At 49.2% G+C, this 8,589-nt stretch overlaps 1 long non-coding RNA gene across 1 annotated transcript; it reads left to right on the plus strand.

Annotated features, from left to right (window-relative positions):
- Nucleotides 1-335: 335 nt before the first annotated feature.
- Nucleotides 336-819, plus strand: LOC124673968. The gene is made up of 3 exons (XR_006992891.1): nt 336-465; nt 558-628; nt 722-819. It is a non-coding gene; the product is annotated as an uncharacterized LOC124673968 (long non-coding RNA).
- Nucleotides 820-8,589: the final 7,770 nt, after the last annotated feature.

The raw sequence follows: 8,589 nt of genomic DNA on the forward strand, positions 1-8,589 counted from the left end.
CCGCCACCCCTCTCCCCTCTCTCTTTTCTCTGTGAACGAAACCAAGGGGAAAAGTCCCACAGTACCTTCTCCACCCCACCATGGCGCCGCCGCTCCAGACCACCCCTCGCCGAGCTGAGACCACCGGCGGATGCGCCTCATCATCCTCTTCATCCCTGTGCAAGGAATCGGCCCGGGGCGCCCTGTACTGAGCGCACGGTCGCCGTTTCTCCTCCATGGCCGCCACGCTCCAGCGTCGATTCCACCGCCCATGGTTCCTCTCCGGCCTTCTCGTCGCCCCCATCGTCTTCCCCGCGTCCAGGCGCATCTTCGGCACCAACTGTCTGGTCCCAATTCGCTCCGGCTCGCCGGATCCATGAACGACCAGAGCTCCTCGCCATGACCTTCATCCTCGAGCTCCGCCTGTGTCTGCTTCAGGTTGCTGGACGCCCATCTCATGACACCATCCATGCAGCAGCCCGACTGGTTCGGCCATTTTTCCTTCTCTCACGAGATCCTAGGTTCAAATCCCCACAGCTGCCATATAAATCCAACCTTTATTCTTGTTTTTGCTTCAGATCTCGCGCACAGAGAAGCTTCTTTTCACTTAGGGCCATTCCAATTTCAACATCAGCTTGCAGCCCAGCTGGTTTGTTACTTCTCCCAGAACGTGGAGGTCATGAGTTCTAATCCCACCGCTGCAATCTAAGCCCACCTTTTTGTTCTCTGTTTGTTTACTCAGATCAGGCGCCACTTATGGGCCTCGACCCAGATCGATCCGCAGCAGCACATCGCCCGCGCGGCCCGGTTATTCCCGTCGCCGCTGCAGACCAGATCCGGCCCAGAACAGCGCAGGTCCAGCCCAGTTCGACCCCTGCCTATTCTTTTCTTTTATGAAATTCCAGAAAATGTGCATATCTTACTAAAATCGTATCTTCTAAACCGTAACTCGAAATAAAAAGTATTTTATATGAAAGTTGTTCAGAAAAATATAAAGAATCTCAATATGCCATCCATTCATCTGTTTGCATCTCGCATCATGTCGTGACGTGATAGTTGTGCATGTTCATCTAACATATATGCGGAGTATTTCGGACATCCGACCTAAGGTTTTCCGCGCTCCGCTTAAATTTGAAGTAGTGCACCATTGCCATGCTATGCCATGCTAATCAACACTTTATTTTGTCGGTAGAAATGCAACTCCAACCTAATTTGCTTGTCCGGGGTTTCGACTCCGTTTAATATGGATAAGTTGCATTGCACCATCGTTGCCATGTCATGCATACCATCTTGATCATGCTGGATCTTCTTTATCCTTAGTAGTAAGACTTGCACCCGTTGTTTGTCCAGCATTTGCTTCTTCCCGGATAGGACAACGAAGTGTTGATGTGAGATACGACGAGTTCTCCGACAAGTTCTTCTGCAGCTTTCCACAGGCGAGCCCACCCCTTCACCTATTTTACTTTTACATGCTCTTTTGATCTATTGCTATCCTTATGTTGCGATTCTGTTGTGTCACGTGTCCTATCCACCTGTTACCTATATGTCCGAGATACACCTCCTCGCCCTACCTATTGTTTGTTGTTTGCCAGCTTTGCGAGTCGTAGGCGAGTTTAGGGTCTTGTTGATATCTCGAGATGTTCGGGATATCTTGTTGGGAGGTTATCACATGCTATATCATTTGTTGGAGATAATCACACTTTACTTTATTGTTAACAACTAAAATTGTAAGCGAGAGGCATCCGTGAGCCCCTTTGCGAAAGCATCGGAACTTTGACTTGCTAATGTCCCCTAGGACCCGAGTTCTTGTTATCTGTTCCGAGATTGAGCGCTCTACCCGTACGTGGGGGAGTGGGACCCCCATCACCCACTACCTTTCCTCGAGTCTGTTTATTGGGAGCCACAACCTTGGTTTTATTTGCCCATATGCACGATGCACGATTTACTTATGTTGCCTTCGGGTGTTTATATTCTGTTATGTACTCATATCGTGGAACGATTAGCGACGGCGGAGTTGTTCACACTTAGCTTAGCCGTTGACACAAACCTCTGGGTCCGTATCGGAGTACGGCCGAACTTCGTCACGGGTAGCTTAGTGGGGTGGCTCCCCTTAAACTTTCTCTTGCATTGGGAACGGTCTTGTTGTGAGACTCCACCTGTAGTAAGTGGGTTCGAGCATGCGTATGGTTACATTTGGGCAACCCCCGCAGGGTGTACATCTTATCGATAAGCCGTGTCCGCGGTTATGGACGACTTGGAATTGTATAGCTTGATCATAGAACAACTTACACCTTATTTCCTGTTGTTAATAATTTGCTAATAAAACTCTTTCAAAAGTGTGTGTGCCTTTGCAATACCTCTTGGCGAAGGGGGATCGCATCGGCTGTGTTATGTTTGCAGAGTATAGAACTGTTACCTTGTGCGCTCTCTTATCTTCTCTGAGTAGACGGATGTTGTAGCGTGTCTCTATTGGATAGTAGCTTTGCTGCCGCTAAACTCCACATATAGCCGGGTGAAGTTTATACCGCCCACCGGCGAGCATAGCTGGTCTTGTCTCGCAAGTACGTGCCATTGGTACTTACCCTCGCCTTCTTTTCTTTTTGTCTCCTCCCTTTTGTCGGCAACCGATGGCCCGACTTTGACAGGTACGAGATGACGACGTTAGCAAGGTTACCCTTCCGGCTTGGCTCGGGCAGGGTTATGGACGCCACTGGTTATCTTCAGGACTCTTAGTCCAATTTGTATCTTGTCCGTACTCGGACGTATTTGGTCTTCTGTATGATTTGAATCTTTGTATGTATCTATCTGTAACTTGACTCGTTGGAGTCGTTGTTGTAATATATGTATCTTGTGGGCTCTATTGTAATCCTGTTGTAATGTTACCGCTAGTGTTAATTCCTCTGGCATCACGTGTGTGATTCTTCGCGCACGTCGTGTCGGAGGGCGTCTCTGAATCGATATCATGCGGATTTCGGCGGGTTCGCTGGGATCCTCATGGTACCGGTTCCGGGGCGTCACAAGTTGGTATCAGAGCTCAGGTTGACGGTACCCCACTAGTCCAGCCTGTAGGTTAACCTTGCCAACGGACGTTGTGTCTAGTGTCAAAACCTATTTTCTAAAATTCGTTGGATAGATCTGATTAGCTCTGATTTTTCTCCTTATCTATATTCTTTCTCCTCTTATCTATGCGAGTTTTGAGTCTTCTCTCTTATCTGAGTTTTTCTGAGTCTTAGGTTTCGACGCGGGTTGGACGATCTTTGCTTTTGTCCTATTAGGTCCGATCTTCGGAGGATCCGATGGATGCGCATCATCAACAGCAGAACAACGACTTCTTGTTAGTGGTGTCGCCGATCTACGTGGAGCAAGAATTCTTGTTAGTGGTGTCGAGGAGTTCGACACGTCGCCTGAAGACCCGATAGTTTCACCTCTCTCCCCCGTACCATGGCGTGGAACCTCGGGGCGAGGTTCCTTGTTAGTGGTGTCGATTGTAACGGTCCAGGGTAGTACTAATAGATTTTGCTTGTTATTTTTCTTTTATGCATGATCATGGCATATGCATCATACCATCCATGCTTTAATAAATAAAATTATTTATAAAGCCAAACTATTTTGTTTTCTCTCTCTCCACCTCTGCATTCAAAATTCAAATTTGTTTGAACTATTTTAAAACCAGTTTTAAAATCAAAGAGGAAACATATTTTCGAAATAAAATAAAAACCAACCCTTCTTCTCCGGGCTCCTCTCTCCCTGGGCCTTTTCCTTCTTCCCCGGCCCAGCCTTCTTTTCCTTCTCTCCTAACCGGCAGCCCACCTTCCCTCTTCTCCCTTTCTTCCTTTCGGTCCGGCCCAGCCTCACAAGCGAAACGGTACCCCTCTCCTTTTCGTGTTGTCGTCTTCTCCCGAGGAGGCACGAGAGGAGCGTCTGCTGCCCTGGTCCTCCACCCACCGCGCCGTGGTCCTCCTCCTCACCTGCTCCCTCCCTTTCCCCTTAAATCTCCCCTCTGGAAACCCTAGCCTCCTCTCCTCCCTCGCGCCGCCACCCCTCTCCCCTCTCTCTTTTCTCTGTGAACGAAACCAAGGGGAAAAGTCCCACAGTACCTTCTCCACCCCACCATGGCGCCGCCGCTCCGGACCACCCCTCGCCGAGCTGAGACCACCGGCGGATGCGCCTCATCATCCTCTTCATCCCCGTGCAAGGAATCGGCCCGGGCGCCCTGTACCGAGCGCACGGTCGCCGTTTCTCCTCCATGGCCGCCACGCTCCGGCGTCGATTCCACCGCCCATGGTTCCTCTCCGGCCTTCTCGTCGCCCCCATCGTCTTCCCCGCGTCCGGGCGCATCTTCGGCACCAACCGTCCGGTCCCAATTCGCTCCGGCTCGCCGGATCCATGAACGACCAGAGCTCCTCGCCATGACCTTCATCCTCGAGCTCCGCTCCGTGTCCGCTTCAGGTTGCTGGACGCCCATCTCATGACACCATCCATGCAGCAGCCCGACCGGTTCGGCCATTTTTCCTTCTCTCACGAGATCCTAGGTTCAAATCCCCACAGCTGCCATATAAATCCAACCTTTATTCTTGTTTTTGCTTCAGATCTCGCGCACAGAGAAGCTTCTTTTCACTTAGGGCCATTCCAATTTCAACATCAGCTTGCAGCCCAGCTGGTTTGTTACTTCTCCCGGAACGTGGAGGTCATGAGTTCTAATCCCACCGCTGCAATCTAAGCCCACCTTTTTGTTCTCTGTTTGTTTACTCAGATCAGGCGCCACTTATGGGCCTCGACCCAGATCGATCCGCAGCAGCACATCGCCCGCGCGGCCCGGTTATTCCCGTCGCCGCTGCAGACCAGATCCGGCCCAGAACAGCGCAGGTCCAGCCCAGTTCGACCCCTGCCTATTCTTTTCTTTTCTGAAATTCCAGAAAATGTGCATATCTTACTAAAATCGTATCTCCTAAACCGTAACTCGAAATAAAAAGTATTTTATATGAAAGTTGTTCAGAAAAATATAAAGAATCTCAATATGCCATCCATTCATCTGTTTGCATCTCGCATCATGTCGTGACGTGATAGTTGTGCATGTTCATCTAACATATATGCGGAGTATTTCGGACACCGACTAAGGTTTTCCGCGCTCCGCTTAAATTTGAAGTAGTGCACCATTGCCATGCTATGCCATGCTAATCAACACTTTATTTTGTCGGTAGAAATGCAACTCCAACATAATTTGCTTGTCCGGGGTTTCGACTCCGCTTAATTTGGATAATTGCATTGCACCATCTTTGCCATGTCATGCATACCATCTTGATCATGCTGGATCTTCTTTATCCGTAGCAGTAAGACTTGCATATGTTGTGTGTTCCAGCATTTGTTTCTTCGCGGATAGGATCACGAAGTGTTGATGTGAGATACGACGAGTTCTCCGACAAGTTCTTCTGCAACCTTTCACAGGCGAGCCCACCCCTTCACCTATTTTACTTTTACATGCTCTTTTGATCTATTGCTATCCTTATGTTGCGATTCTGTTGTGTCACGTGTCCTATCCACCTGTTACCTATATGTCCGAGATACACCTCCTCGCCCTACCTATTGTTTGTTGTTTGCCAGCCTTGCGAGTCGTAGGCGAGTTTAGGGTTTTGTTGATATCTCGAAATGTTCGGGATATATTGTTGGGAGGTTATCACATGCTTATCATTTGTTGGAGATAATCACACTTTACTTTATTGTTAACAACTAAAATTGTAAGCAGAGGCATCTGTGAGCCCCTTTGCGAAAGCATCGGAACTTTGACTTGCTAATGTCCCCTAGGACCTGAGTTCTTGTTATCTGTTCCGACATTGAGCGCTCTACCCGTACGTGGGGAGTGGGACCCCCATCACCCACTACCTTTCCTCGAGTCCGTTTATTGGGAGCCACAACCTTGGTTTTATTTGCCCATATGCACGATGCACGATTTACTTATGTTGCCTTCGGGTGTTTATATTCGTTACTGTACTCATATCGTGGAACGATTAGCGACTGAGCAGGTTGTTCACACTTAGCTTAGCCGTTGACACAAACCTCGCGGGTCCGTATCAGAGTACGGCCGAACTTCGTCACGGGTAGCTTAGTGGGGTGGCTCCCATTAAACTTTCTCTTGCATTGGGAACGGTCTTGTTGTGAGACTCCACCTGTAGTAAGTGGGTTCGAGCATGCGTATGGTTACATTTGGGCAACCCCTGCAGGGTGTACATCTTATCGATAAGCCGTGTCCGCGGTTATGGACGACTTGGAATTGTATAGCTTGATCATAGAACAACTTACACCTTATTTCCTGTTGTTAATAATTTGCTAATAAAACTCTTTCAAAAGTGTGTGTGCCTTTGCAATACCTCTTGGCGAAGGGGGATCGCATCGGCTGTGTTATGTTTGCAGAGTATAGAACTGTTACCTTGTGCGCTCTCTTATCTTCTCTGAGTAGACGGATGTTGTAGCGTGTCTCTATTGGATAGTAGCTTTGCTGCCGCTAAACTCCACATATAGCCGGGTGAAGTTTATACCGCCCACCGGCGAGCATAGCTGGTCTTGTCTCGCAAGTACGTGCCATTGGTACTTACCCTCGCCTTCTTTCTTTTGTCTCCTCCTTTTGTCCGGAACCCGATGGCCCGACTTTGACAGGTACGAGATGACGACGTTAGCAAGGTTACCCTTCCGGCTTGGCCTGGGCAGGGTTATGGACGCCACTGGTTATCTTCAGGACTCTTAGTCCAATTTGTATCTTGTCCGTACTCGGACGTATTTGGTCTTCTGTATGATATGGATCTTTGTATGTATCTATTTGTATCTTGACTCGTTGGAGTCGTTGTTGTATTATATGTATCTTGTGGGCTCTATTGTAATCCTGTTGTAATGTTACCGCTAGTGTTAATTCCTCTGGCATCACGTGTGTGATTCTTCGCGCACGTCGTGTCGGAGGGCGTCTCTGAATCGATATCATGCGGATTTCGGCGGGTTCGCTGGGATCCTCATGGTACCGGTTCCGGGGCGTCACAGCTAGGTTGCCCGTGTATCTTTAATTACAGTAGATTGTATCTAGATTAAAAGTTAGAGTTTATCTCGTGCACGGTTTGGTGCACGCCCACATTAGAAAGTCCGCTGGACTATAAATATGTATCTAGGGTTTATGGAATAAACAACAACCAACGTTCAAACACAAACAAATCTCGGCGCATCGCCAACTCCTTCGTCTCGAGGGTTTCTCCGGTAAGCACCATGCTGCCTAGATCGCATCTTGCGATCTAGGCAGACAAGCCTGCCCACGTTGTTCATGCGTTGCTCGTACTGAAGCCTTTTTTATGGCGAGCAACGTAGTTATCTTAGATGTGTTAGGGTTAGCATTGTTCTTCGAATTACATGCTTTCGTTATGCAACCCTTGCACATCTAGCCGCCCTTACACCTATCTTAGGTGTAGGGGCGGCACCCCCTTGATCATAGTTTAGTAGATCTGATCCGTTACGATTGCTCCTTGTTTCATCAAGGATTAGTTTAACATCCGCAATAGTTAGGCCTTACAAAGGGTTGGAGGATCCGGCGGCGTGTAGGGTGGCGTTTGCTAGCCCTAGAAAGGATGTTCGGGGATCAACCTCGTGTTGGTTTTTAGGCCACTGTCTAGGATCGACTTACGGTCACCGTGCGCGAGCGCGAGGCCCAATCGTGAGTAGGATGATCCGATTATGCGGTGAAAACCCTAAATCGTCGTAGATCTAATTAGCTTTATCTTGATCAAGCAGGACCACCATATATTCGGGCACCTCGTCCGAATCATGGGTGGATCGGCTCTTTGAGCCGATTCACAGGATAACCTGAGAGCCGATCGAGGCTCGTATTTAATGTTTACGTGTATGCCATGCAGGAAACTAAGCGAGGCATCATCCACACCTTCTTGACCAGGTATAGGTCAGGTGGCACGCCCTTGCGATAGCATCGGACGTGCGACCAGGGAGGCTTTGCGGGCCGTCGCTCCGAGGGACCAGGGCCAGCCGCAGCCCTAGTTGTTCCCGGCTCTACCGTGTTGACCGTCTCTCGCCCGCCGGGGTTTCGACGTCACCGTAAATACAATCTACTGCAATTGTTCTTTACTCGTTCTTCGCAAACAATCATCATCATCCACACTATACATCTAATTCTTTGTTTACAGCAAGCCGGTGAGATTGACAACCTCACCGTTACGTTGGGGCAAAGTTCCGTGATTGTGTTGTGCGGGTTCCACGTTGGCGCCGGAATCCCTGGTGTTGCGCCGCACTACACTCCTCCGCCATCAACCTTCAACGTGCTTCTTGGCTCCTCCTGGTTCGATAAACCTTGGTTTCTTTCTGAGGGAAAACTTGTTACTGTACGCATCACACCTTCCTCTTGGGGTTCCCAACGGACGTGTCGACTGCACGCATCAGAGGGCTACTCCCATCGGGAGCGCTGGTCGTGCACCCGATAAAAAAATTACAGCTTCGTCGACAAAGAAGAATAAACCAGAAGACATCGGCATCAACATCAAGATCTTCGAGTAGTTCAACTTGAGTCTATGCGCGGCTGCAAGCACCCGCCCATAGACTCGGGGCTACTCCCATCGGGGGCGCTTC

The sequence above is a fragment of the Lolium rigidum genome, chromosome 7 (assembly GCF_022539505.1).
Source record: "Lolium rigidum isolate FL_2022 chromosome 7, APGP_CSIRO_Lrig_0.1, whole genome shotgun sequence".
Classification (NCBI taxonomy): Eukaryota; Viridiplantae; Streptophyta; class Magnoliopsida; order Poales; family Poaceae; genus Lolium; species Lolium rigidum.